At 35.1% G+C, this 18,478-nt stretch overlaps 1 protein-coding gene and 1 pseudogene across 1 annotated transcript in view; one reads left to right on the top strand and one right to left on the bottom strand.

Moving 5' to 3' along the window:
- Positions 1–504: 504 nt before the first annotated feature.
- Positions 505–18,478, top strand: part of LOC148624702 (uncharacterized) — a 62,517-nt gene continuing 44,543 nt past the window's right edge. The window contains exon 1 of the mRNA XM_088567543.1: positions 505–633. The gene's annotated coding sequence lies outside the window, so the exon portion shown is untranslated. The remainder of the gene's footprint in view (positions 634–18,478) is intronic.
- LOC148624705 (uncharacterized) lies at positions 3,383–7,405 on the bottom strand (annotated as a pseudogene).

Below are 18,478 nucleotides of genomic sequence, written 5' to 3'. Positions count from 1 at the left end.
GCATTTGTGATGTCAACGTTTATACACTGCCGTCGACTGCGGTTACCCTCCTCATTTAAAATTTAAACTCCTTCTTGTAAACCCGATCTATCATCGTAAAATTTATTTCAATTTGATCAGAAACGGTCCGATGGTGTGTATAAGAAATTTGTAGCTGTAGCCTTACATTCTTGCGTGATGTTCACATTTTTATTTCACCGACTGTTGATTTATAAAAAAAATGGCGGCCGGGGTCACGCCCTCGTGAAAGGCATTTCCTCCGAAATTAAAGTTCTAACTCCTTCTTCAAAGCCCAAACGATCATCATAAATTTGGTTTTAAATTGATAAAAAAAAATGGTCTGACGGTGTATATAAGGATGTTTATAGCTGTAGCTTCCCCTGCTTTTGTGATATCAATGTTTTTTATGACCTAATGTTGACTGTATAGACAGCAAGTAGCTGTAGCTAGTATACTGAATATCTCGCCACGCGAGATATTGCGATAATTTACGCGATGCGAATCCTATATTTAAGTCCTTGTTTAAACCCTTAAAATGATATCGAAATCTATACACTGTTCGACAAACGGTTATGTGTGTCTAGATTAAATAATAACTAAACGAAAGCGACTTAAATATATTCGTACAGCAAGGTAAGTCTTGGTTCTCGTTGTGTGATAGGATATTTTCTCTACATCTGCATTTTCCTTTAAATGGGAACAGAAAAAAGAATATGCATTTCAATAATAAGTTGAAATATGCCATATTAAAAGTGATTATTTCTTTTACCAGACCAATTAATCATTTCGTTTGATATTTGTTTTGTTTTCATTTGTTTTTATTTATGATATTTTTATTGGATGTCAAAGAGACAACAATCCCACCGGCCAAACCAAAAATAAATTCAAATGAACCACACAAGAAATCATTCAAAACTAGCAAATTGTAGAGTTATTGCAATGAGTTAATTGTGATTTATTCAATGGCTCATGCCAAGGTTATTTGAGTTATTGCCATTGAAAATTTATGACAAATGAGTTCAGTACAATTTATTATCTGACCTGACCAAACAAAAATGATCTTATTTTGATGTGTAGCCTCTGTCTTAGATGTGTAAAAAGGAAGTTTTTTGTCAGGCCGGTATTAAAATCCAATATTCAAGCGGATCATTCGTGATGAAAGATCAAACTTAATTTTATGGGACTATACATGTGTTGATAGTTATCTTAGTAAATTTTAACACTTATGTTTTAATGAACTTGATGGTTATATAAAATTGAGACTTGCATATGTATACAAATGTATCTGTATGATGAGCATTCAACTGCGTAGGTCTGTTAGTCAGATCAGAGATTGACCAGATATAAAACCCTTATAAGAAATTCAACTTAAAATTTAATCATTTTCTTGAATTTTGTGCTTAAAATGTAATGCATTAAGTTAAACATTTTTAGAGTATGGTTTTTGTTCGAGAAAAAAAGTTTTGTTAAAACTGAATTGGTATGAGTTATTCAGGATTTATTTTACAGTTCTGTTATTTGTTCAAGTTTCTTGTGATCTTCCTTCGATTTTTATACGATTTATTTCTGTTGGAGTTATTAGCTCATTTGCATGCGAAATTTTTCACATGAAACACATACAGAAACCATAAGATATGATATGAGTTAATACATGATTTATATTTGTTTGGTCCGGAATGTAAAATGTCAGCTTAATATAAATCTAGCAATTACCTCACTACTAAGGGATGAGGGTAAAATTGGCTCTGTAGAGCGTACTGGAATTGAAATTATCCCCCATTTGTGTATGACAGTTACATCTTTGTTTCATGTTAGTTTTGGCTAGACACATAGATATCATATGGTGTCTTGGGAGTTCCTGTCCGTGCGAGACCCAGTTTAAAAATGTAGTCTTTGATGATTAAAAGTAATCAAGGAAACCAATGTTATAGCGGTAATCAAAAGAATGTTATCCAGGGACTGAGACTAGACATGGAAAACAGACATACACAACAAAGAACATAAAGTAACTAAAATCACACATATAAAGTAACAAAAGCAAATGAGCAACTCGGACTCCTCTAAAAACTGGGAGCATGGACCAGGTGCACCGGTAGGGTAAGCGTCCTCTGCTTTTGAAAACCTTCGTTCAGTGTCTTTGATGAACATTATTGAAATCTGATCAGATGTGCATTTTGTTTCTTTTCGTTATTTGAAAATAATTTATAATTCCAGAAGTAACACGCATGATTGGATGAAAAAATTGTCCATCACCTCGTAGGCCAAAGTTTAGAATGTGAATATAACGCCATCAATACCTTTTTTAATGATTTACACAAGCTGGATTTTGATGCTAAAATTAAATGATAACTATGTGTATTTAATTGACTATCATTATTTACACAAGATGTTTAACCCAAAACTTGTTTTGCTAAATTTGAGTTATCTTTAATTAAAAAAGAATTGTCAACGTTTACTTATTTCTTTTTCGGTTTTATGGAGGCTAGATAAAATCATAGACCTGTTATTAAAAAGATAATTTAAGCAACACATCAAAATTGCTCTTTTTCTCGCTGCTTGGGAAGATTGACACTTGATTACTTACCAGATTTGTTATGAAGAGTAATAAAATATAGATCATAATATCGCAATATCTAAGGGTCACAGACCCGTTAATAAAATATCATTTCTGTTGTTATAAAATAGTGAATTCTTCACTTCTTTCTTGAAAAAAAATATCAAATTAAGTATTTTTTTGGGAGATTAAATTTCACTTTCACAAATGTAAAGATGACACCATTTCTGTGACGACTTATGACAAACATATGAATAAATTTTAACTTCAAACCCATGATTTCCTATTTGTAAGCTTAACTGCAACATTTTTAAACCCATATATGAATGCTTCCTTGAAAGTTGTAATGGTTTATTATACGTAAGTTGATGGACAAGCGAAAAGCGGTCGGCATTTACTTGCTAATGAATGTTTTTGCCTTAAAGTTAAAGTGCAGTGAACAAAACTATCCAAATTTCGATATTTCAAAAACAGTTGCGTTGGTTGGACTATGATAATTTGAATAACTAGACTTGGAATATGAATAGGTGAAATTATTTTTCTGTACTTGTATCAGCTTCATTTTGTATGTGCACGTGTCTATTTCCCCAATCGATGTAGGTGTAGCTCAGACTTCTGCGTGATGTTTTTGTGTCTTACGTTTTTTTGTTTTTGTTTTTGTTTTTTTTGTTTCTGTCTCCGTATTTTTCTCTTCTTCCGTTTACATACATTTTATTTCTTCCTGTATATCACCCCTGTTTGTGTGAAAACAGATAATACTCAAAACTAGAATAATAAAATAGAGAGTTAATATAGATGAGTAAAAAGAAAGAAACTGCAACATCGAAATCGTGTAAATGTGTACATCTTAATATTTGAAATTAATGCAAATAGGTACATAATTAATGAACTGATGGCGTGATAGTATGAACACATATTAAATGAACACAGAGAAATTATCTTCGTGTAGTCTTATACGTGTACTTATAAACATTATCATTAATATCACTAACATTCATGACCTATCACTTGAAGCGTCTTTTAAAAGTCGTATCAGTCTGTCTTGCTTCCGGATTTTAGTCACAATACCATGTTTCCTGAACTCGAACTTCAGTTCAGCTCCTGTCATGTCGCCATAATTTAGTTGTTTTTCCTCCGATTTCTGAACCGACGACTCTGCCGCCGTTCGAATTTCCGGAGAATGTGGTCTTTTTTTCTAGACCTCACGCCACTGATAGTTTCTTCCCAGTAATCTGCATCTTTCTTTTCATGTCGTTTAGACCTAGAATGTTCGGAATTAGTTTCTAACCTCTTTTGCACTTTCAACGCATCCATCGCACAATCCGAAAAGTTAGTTTTTGTGTGATGAATTGACTTAATGTGATCATTAATTTTTTCGGTTGGCTGACTGCTAAATTGTTTTAAATTTCCGTAGTTAACTACAATGAAAGGGGCGTTGTACAACAAGCAGTGATTATAAGGCGTGATATTCTTTGCTCCATGACCCTTTCGTTTTGCACTAAAACTTAAGAACAATTCTACCCAACTCTTAATTTTAAAGAAAGTTTGTTCTGTATTTCTTTCACACTCTGGGGAACATATGTATTTGTAAATTTTATAAAACTTCTTCCAAATTTATACAGTGGCGTCGTGGGTTCCGTTATGCAATACAAACATACGCTTATCTGGCAAACACGTTATTTTCTTCATGTCACCCGCGCACAACGATGTTCAGTCTAAATCACCGCGACCCTTGGATTTCACAATGTCAAATCCGACGCCACAGTCTCTTATCATTGCGACTAGCGATTCTAAATAATCAACTTTTTGTTCTTGAATTCTTGCTTCGTCGTCTTAGTCTTTAACATCTTCTATCAAATGGCGTAAAAATACGTCAAAAATACGCATAAAGAGGTGTAGTTCATCTGGAACGCAATGATTGGGTTCGAAATTCATTAGCGGTTTGTGTTTTACACCGAACTCACTATTTTTGAGGAACGTGCAAGTTGCGTTGTTTCACTAATCGCACGTCACTTAAAATAATTCCAAATAAAAATTCCAAGGTTTGCTAATGTCACCGCCATCGCTTTCTGAAATTTTACACCACGGACAAGCAAATTCTCCGGTTGATGATCCTAGTCCTAAGCAAATCTGTAAAAACTTCATATCGCTTCCGAAGAAAAGTTCTGTATTGTATGCGATTTCGCCTATTTTTATTTGTCTCGCTGGGTAAATTTCGTTTATTTCAGTAAACACTGGATGCAGAGCTGATGACAAATTTTCATATTTTTCTGAAGATTTGATAATAGCTAGAACAGTTTGTTCGTCTGCCGACAATTTCATATCTTCAGTCAATATCGAAAATGACCACCACAAAAGTTGAAATTCTTGTCTCTTTCGTTCCATCACCAGCAATCTTGATTTGCAGTTTCACTGGAGGTCGTATATTATTTTTTACTATGAAGTGTTTAACTTAAGTCTTAAGTATGCCCCTGGAATGTTACCAAGCGTTCGAAAGATTTCGAATGAACTATTCGTCTTTTCTAGTAGCCGCACAATTTAGTTTCGGCAAATCAGCAGTATGTGTAACTATCTCGTGGTAGGCCTGGTCACTAATTTTGAATTTGTCCAATATATAAAGTATGTCTTTCATACGTTCAATGTCAGACTCTTTATCTGCGTTTTGGTTTAGATCAACAGTCACATACTCTCCAGTGGTAGACTTCAACTTGATACTGCAGGGCGCAAGTCCGTATGATTCAGTGAACCATAGAGCTTTGTCTACATGGGTTTGTAAAGTTTTTATCTTTTCGTACGGCTGTGTCCGCTTTGCGTGTTCAAAACTTTTCCCAACATTGATAAACTCGGAACATTCCGACAGAACACTTTCTCTATCTTGTTTTTTGTATTCACTAATGTCTCTCGCAAGCAACAGACATTTTTCGGTTAGTGCAACGCTTTCTTCAGAAAAAATGTATGAGCGATATACTTAGTTCATTAATCAATTTGATTTAGTTTTCAAAAACGGCTATCTTTGAAACTCGCAAATCGAGCTTTGATTTCTGTCTTCCGCCATTATTTTTTTCTGTACAAACTAATCACAGCGTTGCATATCTGTTTAAATCGCAATTCGAGTCTGTCCGATTGTTTTTAACACATAGTTTTTAACTGACAATTTATTATATACATGAATGTCAAATTCTGGTACGAATGTTTCGAAGAAGACAGTTTTCGGATAAATGGATATTTGATGACTAATGTCAATACAATCTTGTTATTTGATTTAAACGTTTTGGTAAGCTTTGTCACTCCAATGCTTACTTTTGAAATTTTGTCAAATCTGCTTAAGTCAAATGGTCAGACATTTTGTCTCAATGTACATGTAACTAATGAGCACAAAACAATCCAGATTTTACAATATGGTGCATGCTCCCAACATGCTTTTGTTGCTGAGATTATCCGAACGAACTAAAATGGTCTCTGTTTTAGTTCAATTTCATTAACAGACCGCACATATACTTTTCTCATCTGTAATTTCGGAGTTAAGCGAATTGGGAAGTTGATATAGACCGTCCGTGTACATTCCTGTCAATCTTATAAAACCAACTTTCGCTCAACGGCAGTCTGGGCAGATCTTTAATATCTGTGATTAATGTGGAACTCTCGCTGTTGAAGCAGTAACGAAATATGTCCAAATCAAAACGTATATTGTTTGTCTCATTTCTGTTGTTCTGGTTTAACCTTTGTTGTACTGCCTCATGAAAAACCCTGGCTGCACTTTGTAATCTGTCCTTGCTTATTGCTTCCGGAAAGTAAGTATTCAACGAATCCCTATTTAGATGAGACTGGTTCCGAGGTACATTCCTCGTAAGTGTAATTATTCCATTTGACGAGATATAGTGTTCCCTGAAATGACAAAAAAAAATTCACTGTCTTTTATAAAGGGACATAATTATAGCTTTTACTTAAATACAACAAAGCGCGTTATTTTTTTTAACTATATATAAGTACAATTTTACTTGACTTATAAACAAATCACAAAATGATAATAATCTCAATATCCTTTATCAAGGAACTTTGAAAAGACATATATGTGTGCATACAATAACATGGCTAAAATTATTTGCAGCCTCTACATGTATATTAAAATATTCTCAAATTATACATATAATTAACGAATAAGTTTTAAACTTACTTCTTTTTGGAAGTTTTTCCTGCCAATTATTCTTTCAATGGTGTATTCACCCTGTACAGTATTGCGTTGTGATGATTTTTCTCTATTGATATTTGGCAATGGATCGCCGTAACAAAGTTTTTTCCAGACTTGCAGACTTCGGATGAAGATTAGTAGTATACTAGGAGTTCTAGCATTAGCATTTTCAGGAAGATTAGGGGATTAGCCCCAATGCGCATGCGCATGACGTAACATCCGGTGGTCATGGACCGCAAGTGACCGGTAGTGGGAGGGAACCGGAAGTGGACCTTGGGTGACCGGAAGTGGACCAATAAAGGGAACATGGGGACCTTTTGATGTAGGAAGGGGGGCTTAAAGGTTAGGAGGGGGAAACGACCCCCATAGGTATCCTCATTAAGTGTCCTACTTAGTGTCATTATATAGTATACTATAAATAGGTAAGTATGGAACGCCTAAACTGTCTGATGAGATACACATCGAGATACTGATGTGATTACGTGTTGTCAATTTTACTTGCTTTTGTTTTATAATTACATATGGTCATTTTGTATTTACGTTATGTAGGAACATCTTTACATTATGTCGTTTTGTCTTTACGTTCTGCAATTTCGTCTTTACGTTCTGTAATTTTGTCTTAACGTTCTGTCGTTTTATGATTACGTTATGTCAGCATACATTTCCGTTATGTGGAAGAGTAATCAAGGGAACCAAGGCTATAACGGTGATCAAAAGAATGTAATCCAGGGACAAAGGCCAGATAATGGAAAACAGACATACACAACAAAGAACATACAGTAACTAAAATCATACATACAAAGTAACAAAAGCAAATGAGCAACTCGGACTCCACTAAAACCTGGGAGCATGGACCAGGTGCACCGGTAGGGTAAGCGTCCTCTGCTATTCTAGAAACACCCGCCGAATTGCTCATAAAAAGTCAAGTCCGGGGTAGACAAACGAGGATTTATCTTTACTTGCAGTGGTTTTCTTATAACGTCGTTTCAACCTTACGTTATGTCGATCTCGTAATACTTTATGTGCATTTTCTTTTCTTTACGTGCAGTGATTTCTTCTTTACGTGATGTGGTTTCTTCTTTACGTTTATTTGTTTGTTTGTTGGGGTTTAACGTCCGAGCAGCAATATTTCAGCTATATTCAGACAATGAACATGAAATGGATGATAAAATGAACATGAAATGAAAAAAAAGGATGGGTCACAAGGATAATAGGGTCGACAAATTTTGATTGCCACTGGAAAAAGGGGGATGGGTAAGGTCGGGCAATTTAGCCTCCTGTGGCGGAGCGCAAAGGTTCCTACTCCTATCGAATACCACAGCAGGGTTCTTTAACGTGCGAGGAACGTGGCATCTTTCCCAACACGGTGCACCACTATGGTTTGCGGTCAGGTTTTCCGTATTATAGCCTGACAACCCCAGCATGTAACACGCCAGGGGTACCCCATTCCACCACCTGGGGCACACATCCCAGTTGCTCTGCGGGCAAAGCGCCTAGCCCCCGGCTAGGTTTCTGAGCACTATTTAGTCGCCTTTTACGACAAGCTTAGCGCTGCTGCAGGCCTATTCTTTTAACACCCGGACCTGCACGGGGCTTCTTCTTTACGTGATGTGGACAAAAATTTTATGATGACGTGTGACCCCGGAACTTTTCGATCGTGTAAACTTCAAATCAGTCCGTAAAAGGCAAAATAGACGTCACAACGCCGATTAGAAAAATGCTGAACGACATACACTAGGTAAGTCTATCCAGTTACCCTAGAGTATTTATTCCATAGTAAAAAAAATAGTTTATTTGTTATTTACGTTCAATATTATCACAATTGATACACCTGGGACTCTGTTGATGACTTTTGGCGATTTTCGTAGTCAGAATATATTTGCATAAATTCGACTCTACAAGTTATTGCGTGACTAAATTAATTTAATTTTCTACAATAATAAATCACCAAAACTATATTTTCAAGAAAGAATTTTCAAAAAATGTTAAAAATATTACCCCTACCCCTAGAAAACTGGTCTCAGTATCAAACATAATTCTCATCACAGCATACTGACATTGTGATACTCATATTTTAGGTATTCATAATTAAGTTAATGATTTACTCAACATATCTGATCAATTCAAAACAAAAAAAACTTTTGTGTATTTTTGGCTACTTTTTATACCTCGTTGAGGCAAAAATCATTTTTAATGTTTAAATTATTTCTTTCCAAAATTTTCCCCTCTGACACTACTTGACCAATTGCAACCAAACTTAGTATGAATGTTCCTTGTGGTATCTTGTGAGGAGTTTTGATTTGTTGAAAAACATGAACGCCGTTACTAAAAATAGAGCATAGGGGTCGGACAATAGTTTTTGCATATATCTCCAAAACCGTTAGGTTTTGCCAAATTCTTTATATTGCTGAAATGATCCTTATTATAAGGCTTACTAAAGTCTCCAGGGAGAAAAAGTTGTCAGACGTTTCCTTGTAAGAGCTATTGCACTTGAAAGGTGAAAAATGATTTTTTTTTAAAGATTTTAGCAAATATCTTGAAAACTATGATATATAATATAAAACTTTAAATTGTTGAAATGATCCTTATGATACGACCTACAAATGTTTGTGGGGATCAAACTTGTTGGACAACTCCTTGTTAAATTTTTTGCCCTTGAAAGACAAAAAAATATGTTTATAGCAGTTTCCAGCCACTATCTTGAAAATTATAATAGATAGAATGAAACGTTCAATTGATAAAAGGATCCTTATGATAAGTCCTACCAAAGTGTTCATTGAGTCAAAATTGTTGGACAGCTCCTTGTTAGAGTTGTCCTTGAAAAAACAAATAACTAGGTGAGCTATTTAGGGTCATTGGAACATCTTGTGTACGTTTTTTATACTTCTAACTTCTGTTTTTTCTGCAAAACGAAGTAAATTCACACATGTATGTATTATGCTGTGAACTGGTCTTTCCAGGAGATGTAACCGATTTATCCGTGTTTGATTCTTTTCCGTTTTATTTCATTTTTGCGGGGAAACTCGCTTGATTTTAATTGTGCGATTTCTAAGGGACTCGGCGGACACACATCTTAGCGGGACCTTACAAGTAGATGCTTTCGTTTTATTTATTAAACATAGTGCAAGGACCTAAATTCAATATGATAATTTCCAATTTCAAATATAAAATAAGGAAGCTTCATCTCAAAACTTGAAAGAAAAATACTCTAAACAAAAATCTATTCTAATCGAAATCAGTCACAATTTTACAAACCTTAAAATAGACAAGGTTCAACCTATATACATTTTATTTCCACATAGTCAAGTGAGGAAAGTAAAATGTGCATGGCTTATAAAGGAACCTCATCAGGCTTGACATTTTTAATTCAATTAGCTCAAAACTACAATGTTTCCGTATGAAAAATTTCCGACAAATAAGTACCCAAGCTCGGGCGCGGGATAAGTAATCCTTTAATTGACTTTGGCGACTAATTAGACAAAGAACTTTTACCTGCAAAAGAATCATACTCGACTCAAATATGCCATATATAAATTAACAAAATTAACTTATTTACACCTTTCAATTTTTAAAATCATTTCTCTAATTTTAAATGACATTTTAAGAAGTTATTCCAATAATAAAAATGCGAATACCAAAAATAAAGACAAACCTTCCACTGAAAATGCAAACTCTAAAAATGAATTTTACGCAATTTTGCTCTTTTTTACAGCGTTATTTATGTATCAATATGCTGCCAAATGCCTCATCTTTACAATGATACCAATAAAGTTGTGGTAGCACTTTGGTTTTGTATCAAAATGAATACAATGTCTCATAGAAATCGCTTAAATTAACATATTTTAATGTCAAAAACCCAAAGAGTATTTATTCTTCAGTAAAAAAAAAGGCTTACTAGTATCTGTTATTTATGTTCGGGATATTCACAACTGATACTTATACTGATTCTGGGGTGACTTGTGGCGATTTTCGTAGTCATAATTTATAAATCAAAAAAATAATAATAATAATAAAAATAAAAAATGCAAAAAATGGGAATTTCAATTTTCTCGTAAAAACTCGCATAGCTTCGACTCTACAAGATATTACTCGACTAAAAAGTCTAAAAGTTTGAATCATTCGATAGAAATTAAATTTCCTGACTTAATAAACCAACATTAACTGATTTTCAAGAAAGATTTTTTTTAAATGTTTAAAAATTTAACCCCTTCCCCGAGGAAACTGGTCTCAGTATCAAACATAATTCTCATTCACAGCATACCGAATGTGAAACTCATATTTTAGGCATTCATAATTCAAAAGATAATTATTTACCCAAAATATATGAACCGTTCAGGCGTGTGATTTTTTATAGCGTTACAATTACTATAAAATCGTAAAAAGTGGAATTTACAGAATTTCAGAATTTCTTCTATATCATCCGTTATCATCTTTTTTTGAAAATACCGTAGTTTAAACAAGCTTTTGTGTGATACAGTAGATTTGTACAGTGTCTAAGCTTTCAAATCGGCCAGGAAATTAATATTTGAACTTTTCAAAGTCAATTTGGTGCAAAAATTACCACCCCTACCCATAGAAAAATACCTCAACATGAACCAAAATGTTATTTTTTTAATATATAAACGGTGTGCACTGGGCATGTTGCGGGCGATTGCTTTCATTATCGATGCATCCAACATATTTGCTTATTTCAGGAGCGTAGGCGACAATAATGTGTTTCTTTAAAAAAAAAAGGAAAATTCCGAAATTTCATTTTTCTTCCATTTCACCGTTAATCGGTGTATTTGTTTTCAAATACCGCAATTCAAAAGAGCTTTTGTATATTAAAATACAACTATATAGTGTAGTAGCTTTGTAATGAGCCCAAGATATATAAGTACTTGAACTTTTCCAAGTTAAGTTAGTGCAATAATTGTCCCTACCCATGATAAAAATACCTTAATACGGCCCATTGCCTATGCCTTTAGAAAGCTAAGATGCTAAATAAAGGCATGTTTGAAGTACGGTACTTAAAAAATGCACATAACGAGTTTTAAAATGAAAGAAAATATGAAATTAAAGAAAAATCCTAGTAGCCAGCATGTCTTTTTAACATCCATTCTATGCTAAAATTTCATGATGACGTGTGACCTTGGAATATGTTGATCGTGTAAACTTAAAATCAGTCCGTAAAAGGCAAAATAGACATCGCAACGCCGATTAGAAAATATGCTGAACAAACTACACTTGGGTACTCTATCCAAATTATTTTTTGTAAATTATTTGTAATTTCATTGTCTTTGTGTAATAATTGAATGGGCACTTTGAATAGATTTTAAATTTTGATTTGTTTTCCTCCTTGCGATGTTGAATTGATTGTGTAATTTGAATAAAAGTCTCACGGATTAGACAGATGTTTGAAACTTTCCATTTCACTGGTGATTTCAATAGATCATGTATTGATTTTTAACAGTTTTTATTCTGCTTTAAGAATACATTACTGGTGTAAGGACGTGTTGTGCAATGTTTACCACTAAGAAATAAATTTTTATCATTTTTTTTTTTTGTTTAGTTATGTTTAATATTTTTTGTATTCAGTTTGAATAATTAATGTTTCTATTTTGACTAACGTCTAAAGATTATACTGGCTATCGTAAGGTTTACAATTGATGTTTACAATCGGCACATTAAGAGCTTTTGAATGGTGTATTGTCTTTCATTCTTATTATAATTATATTTATATAGTCGACTTATTCATCACCTATAACAGACGAATTCTACCTTTTCATTTTTATCGGGCTCTAGTGGGTGAACTCCTTTTTTCATATTTTCAATGTTTACATGTCGCGTTTACTTGATTTGATCCGTTATGGGGTTGTTTCGGGTAAAGCATTGATTTGTTGTTGTTTAGTTCTCAATCCATATTTTCATTCGTACTTTGTTTGTCACGCCCTTTTTTTGTTTGAGACTTGTGTGCTCGTTTAATGTTTTTCTTTTTTTATTATAAGGAGATTGAACTTTTTACTGCAATAGTATATTTTCAAGTTACTTATACTTTGAACGTGTTATGGGGATCTATCGGGTAAACCGGTTTCTTTTTCATACTTTCAATGTTTACATGTCGCGTGTACTAGATTTGACCAGTCATGAGGGTAAGCCATTCACAAATTAAAATTTCTCTCCATATTTTCATTCATACTTTGTTTCTTACGCCCTTTTTTGTTTAAGTATTGTATGATGGGATCTTTTTAAGGAGAATGAACCTTTTCCTGCTAAAGTATGTTTTCAAGTTACTTACACTCAAACTTTGACCCGTGTTATGAGGCTCTGATAGTAAATATGTTTGTTATCCTGTCGCCAACGGTTTTTGTACTCCCCCACCCTCTTTATGTAAGGAGAGTTATTATCAATTTTATTTACGATTTCATCGTCCAACCTTTTTGATGTTATTCCAAGACACATAATCGGAAGTGGACCACCGACCCTTTGGACTTTGACAGTTCTAACCACTGATCTTTGACCCTTTCCACCCCTTGCTAAAGTGTATTTGTCCGACGCCGTCAAGTTCAAAATGAGATCCGCCTCCTTATTAGGTCGTCCTATGGATTCAAATGATTTTGATTGCGATCAATGAAATTCATATGTGTCAATTGCGACCAATGAAATTCAAACGTGTGAGATCCAATCGCGTGCGGTCGCGGGGAGGACATTTTCGAAATCGTCATTCTCTTGCAGACCTCCAGCAGAGAAAAGGTATGAATCTTAACCTCGAAGTTAGCTTTTGATGCATGGTTTCTTCCGGGGGTTGGGTTCGTTGTAGTATTTGTTTGTGTTGAAACCAAGCCTCGAATTAAGTTGCTTACTTCCAACCAGGGGCTCTTTTAGGTAAAGTTCGATCAATTATGCCACTGTTGTTTCTCTTTTTGTTATTTCACAAAGCCAAGTCATACCATATATTACACGATAAATCTATCTTTGGAACACTTGCTTCGGCAAACATCGGTCATTGACCTCGTAGGTAGTGATGGATATAATCGTGTATGAAACAAACATAGCATTTGTTTGAAAACAAACAGAATTTTATCCATCACCACAGAATTTTCCACGACCTTCCATCCTATTCCTGTCGTATATGCGGAATTATACACGCAATTATAACAGAACACGACATGAAGGCAAAATTCATGTGGAACGTTCAACAAGGAAATTGTGTTCAAGTGTGAATATATCCAATATGACTCTAAACCAAAGGTTTCCTTGTTCTCGCTGTTCTAAAATATTGAGTCGGAAAGACAGCTTAAAGAGGCACAACCGGTTGGTTCACGAAAACCAGAAGAATATTCATCAGAGCATCACCTTGCCATCCAGAAAAATGCAAATAAACGTAAAATCAGTACACAGAGATGCTATCATAGGGTCGATTACAAACCGTTCGTCCATATGTGAAACACAGAACACTGTTACATTACAACCGTATTTGTACTCGGTCTCCAGTTGTTGTCATGGATAAAGACCGTTTCATGAATATTTTTGTACACATATATAACTCAATTACTTCGATCAGCTATGAACATTTTAATATTTTTCTCGTATTTGATAATTGATGGATTAATTGTTGTAGGTTGATATATTGGTATTCTTTCTATATATAACTAAGGACAGTTTCCCTAATGGAATCAATCGTGCGTAATTTACATCTTGGCACCTCTACTGATATGTTCCTTTCGCCATCGGCGATAATCGTTAAATTCCACTCCATTTCTGGGCAAGTATTGCAGGATGGGAAAAAACTGTATCATTTAAAGTTATGGCACAACAATGTATCTGCCTTTTCGATACCGCATCTTCATAAGTCTTCTGTTGCATCTTCTCCCTTCATATTTACTTTAGTTTTATTTTTCACAGTTGTCACAGGGACTCTCTGGATTGCCGTCTTTCTCTTGGTATACTGTGCTAACTATTTTGTACGACACACAAGTTTGATCAATGTTCGATAGCTCCAAACGTCTTTGTAAGACAGTTATAACCATCTCCATGGGGTCGAGTCTTCTTGTATCTGTCTTCCTTTATCGGAGGAAATCCATGTTGATCAACCTTGGCTTTGGTCGTTATCAGGGAAATAAGGCTTCAGATACCAGAAAAATTAAGTGTTTTTAATAGAATTGAAAGTTTTACGATATCATCTTTTATAACTCTATTAGGGTATCTTGCACTTTATGTCCTTGTTTTCAGGTCCAGCCCTTCAATTTTGGTCCTAATTGTTTATTGAGGTCATCTTGTACAACACATTTGGTGTAGACTATACTTGTGACTATGTATATACTTTTCTTTTGTGTTGTATGTTATTTGTAATAAAAAATATGGACACATATTTCTTCTTGTTTCTTAACATCATACAAACTGATTAAGAATAACAAAGTGCAACATCATAACAAAACCCGAGAAAACAAAGGAAGCCTTTATTTTAAAGCAGGAATATCTACAACTAAGAGAAAACATTCATTTTACTTTAAAAGTTGCATGAACATCTTGATATGACACTAAATGCAGTTGAAAAACATCTCTCGAAAATACCACAAGTTACTGGAAAACCTCAATGAACCTCGCGAATAACACACAAACTTGCAGCTACAACAAAAAGCAGTAGCCTTTCGCCCATATTCGAGCAGTAGCGGATTGAAGCAGCAGCAACGATACCTCCAATATACAACCAGCAGCAGGACGGATGACCCCAAAGACGACCACCAGCAGCAGAAATACCTCATATACAAGTAGCAGCAGGAAGGATGACCCCGAATACGAGCAGAAACAGCAGCAGAAATATCCCTTAACGTATAAGCACAGCTGCTTCAGCAGCATTGAAAAGTGGCTTAACACTAGAAGGTTCTTGCTTTAACAATAACATTCATAACACAAAGCCTTAACCATTACAAAACCCGCGATAGACGCAAGTAACCCAGCACGATTCTGAAGTTCTGAAGATTCAAACCCAACTCTACCCTTAACCATTTCCTTTCAACTAACTTTATTCGACCGCAAGTGTATCTCCTTCTCCAACCGTAACCTAATCGATAAACTATTTCTCACATTTGTCGGCCATAGCCCTAAACGTAACCCTAGACAAATACCATGGCTTGACACCAACCCTAAACAGAAACCTAAGCCTAACCCGTCACTTAACCATACCCCTAAGCCTAACTTGAACCTAGATCTAACGTTTAACTCTTAACAACTTCCTTGACACTGGACCTTATCCGATACTCTAACCCTAACCCTAGTTTTTTTACCCGTACGCTAACTTTCTAACTGTTTCCCTAACACTGATCCATGTCATAAACCTGAACCTAAACAAGTAACGAGACCTGACCCTAACCCCATAACAAACTCTAGGTCTGACTTTCATAATGACCTAACTATAGACTTAACCATAACCCTAGACAAACAGCAACATCTGACCCCAACCTTAAACATAACCCAAGGCCTAACTCTACACATAACCATAAACGTAATCCTTACCATAACCGTAGATCTAACGGTTGACTCTAACAACTTTCTTGATACTAGACCTTATATGAAATTCAGTCCCTAAACCTAGCTCTAACTTTATCACTACAGTTTCTTTCACATTAAAGCAAACACTTTATCTCTATTCCGAACACTAACCTTAAACATAACCCAGAACCGAAACAAGTACCTTTATCTTACCCTTACCCCATAAATAACTCTAGATCTAACTTTAATCAAAGGCCTCAAGCTTGACAAACACCAGACACAAGACCTAACCCTAATATAACTTTAACCGAAACCTATCCTTGATCTATCTCTAGACCTAATCCTAACCCTAACCCCTGGTCCCAACCGTACACTAATCATAACCGTAGACCTAACCCTAGACTAAACTATAGATTTAACTGTAATCAAGCGAAGACCTAATCCTAGATCTAACCGTATCCAAGACGACGACTTTACCCGAAATCAAACACTAATCTTATCCTAATCCGTGACCTATAACCCTCAATATAACACTTATCCTAGCGTTTATCTTAACTCCTTTTTTTCTGTGTTTACTCAATCTTTACCGTGACCCTATCCCAACATATTATCTAATTCAAACATTGTGACTTTGTTTAGTCTGTCTTTTTAGGTCTAGTCCTTACTTTTGTTCTGACACTTTTATTCTATAATTTTCTTAAGACTTGGCTTTTTTATGTAAAACCTTACACCCCCTCAACCCTAACCCTAAGTCATGTGACTACGTATAATGTGTTCTTTAGATCTATGCTGTATAATTGTGCTGACTGTTTTCTCTTGTGTTAACTCTTACCCCAAGGCTTACCGTAACCTTACACCCGACTCCTACCCTCACCTTAATCCTTTTTCTGTTTGCTTCTTCTATCATCTAATTCTAACCCTTGACCCTAACTCTTACCCTAATCTTTGTTGTGGTTTTTTCTTCTATTGTTTTAACACTAACCCTAACCTTGATTCTTAACCTAACCCTAATTGTAACCCTAGCCCTAACCCTAACTTTAGTCCTAACCCTAGCCCTAACCCTTACCCAGACTCTAACCCTAGCCCTAAACTTATCTCTAGCCCTAATCCTAACTCTAACCCAAATCTTTGTTTTGGTAGTTTTTCTAATGTCTGAACACTAACCCTAATCCCAAGTCTATAGTCTTTTGATCCGTGTTGATATGATTCACAATGAACCTAACCCCTGGAGGAAACCATGCATCAAAAGCTAACTTCCAGGTTAAGATTCATACCTTTTCTCTTCTGGAGATCTGCAAGAGAATGACTATTTCGAAAATGTCCGGAGTGTTTATCTTCCCCGCGACCGCACGCGATTGGATCTCACACGTTTGAATTTCATTGGTCGCAATTCACATATTTTAATTTCATTGGTGGCAATCAAAATCATTTGAATCCATAGGACGACGCAAATAAGGAGGCGGATTTCATCTTGAACTCGATGGCGTCGGACAAATACACTTTAGCAATGGGTGGAAAGGGTCAAAGATCAATGGTTCGAATGGTTAAAGTCCAAAGGGTCAGTGGTCCACTTCCGATTATGAATGTCCATATCTGTCTTGGATAAACATCAAGAAGGTAGGACGATGAAATCGTAAATAAAATAGATAAAAATAGGTGTATCTAGTTGTATAGTACAACTACACTAAAGAAAAGAGAAAGAGACACCCTCCTTACAAAAAGAGGGTGGGGAGTACAAAAACTGTTAGCGACAGCATTACAAACATGTTTACTATCAGAGCCTCAAAACACGAGTCAAAGTTTGAGTGTAAGTAACTTGAAAACATATTTTAGCAGAAAAAAGTTCATTCTCCTCAGAAAGATCCCATCATACAATACTTAAACAAAAAAGGGCGTAAGAAACAAAGTACGAATGAAAATATGGAGAGAAATTTAAAATTTGTCAATGGCTTACCCTCATGACTGGTCAAATCTAGTACACGCGACATGTAAACATTGAAAGTATGAAAATAAACCGGTTTACCCGATAGAGCCCCATAACACGTTCAAAGTATAAGTAACTTGAAAATATACTATTGCAGTAAAAAGTTCAATCTCCTTATAATAACAAAAGAAAAACATTCAACGAGCACACAAGTCTCAAACAAAAAAGGGTGTGACAAACAAAGTACGAATGAAAATATGGAGAGAGAACAAAACAACAACAAATCAATGCTTTACCCAAAACAATCCCATAACGGATCAAATCAAGTAAACGCGACATG

The sequence above is a fragment of the Perna viridis genome, chromosome 2 (genome assembly GCF_037379345.1).
Source record: "Perna viridis isolate PV_CMFRI_1.1 ecotype Kerala chromosome 2, ASM3737934v1, whole genome shotgun sequence".
Classification (NCBI taxonomy): Eukaryota; Metazoa; Mollusca; class Bivalvia; order Mytilida; family Mytilidae; genus Perna; species Perna viridis.
This window is presented reverse-complemented; position numbering and strand designations above follow the sequence as displayed.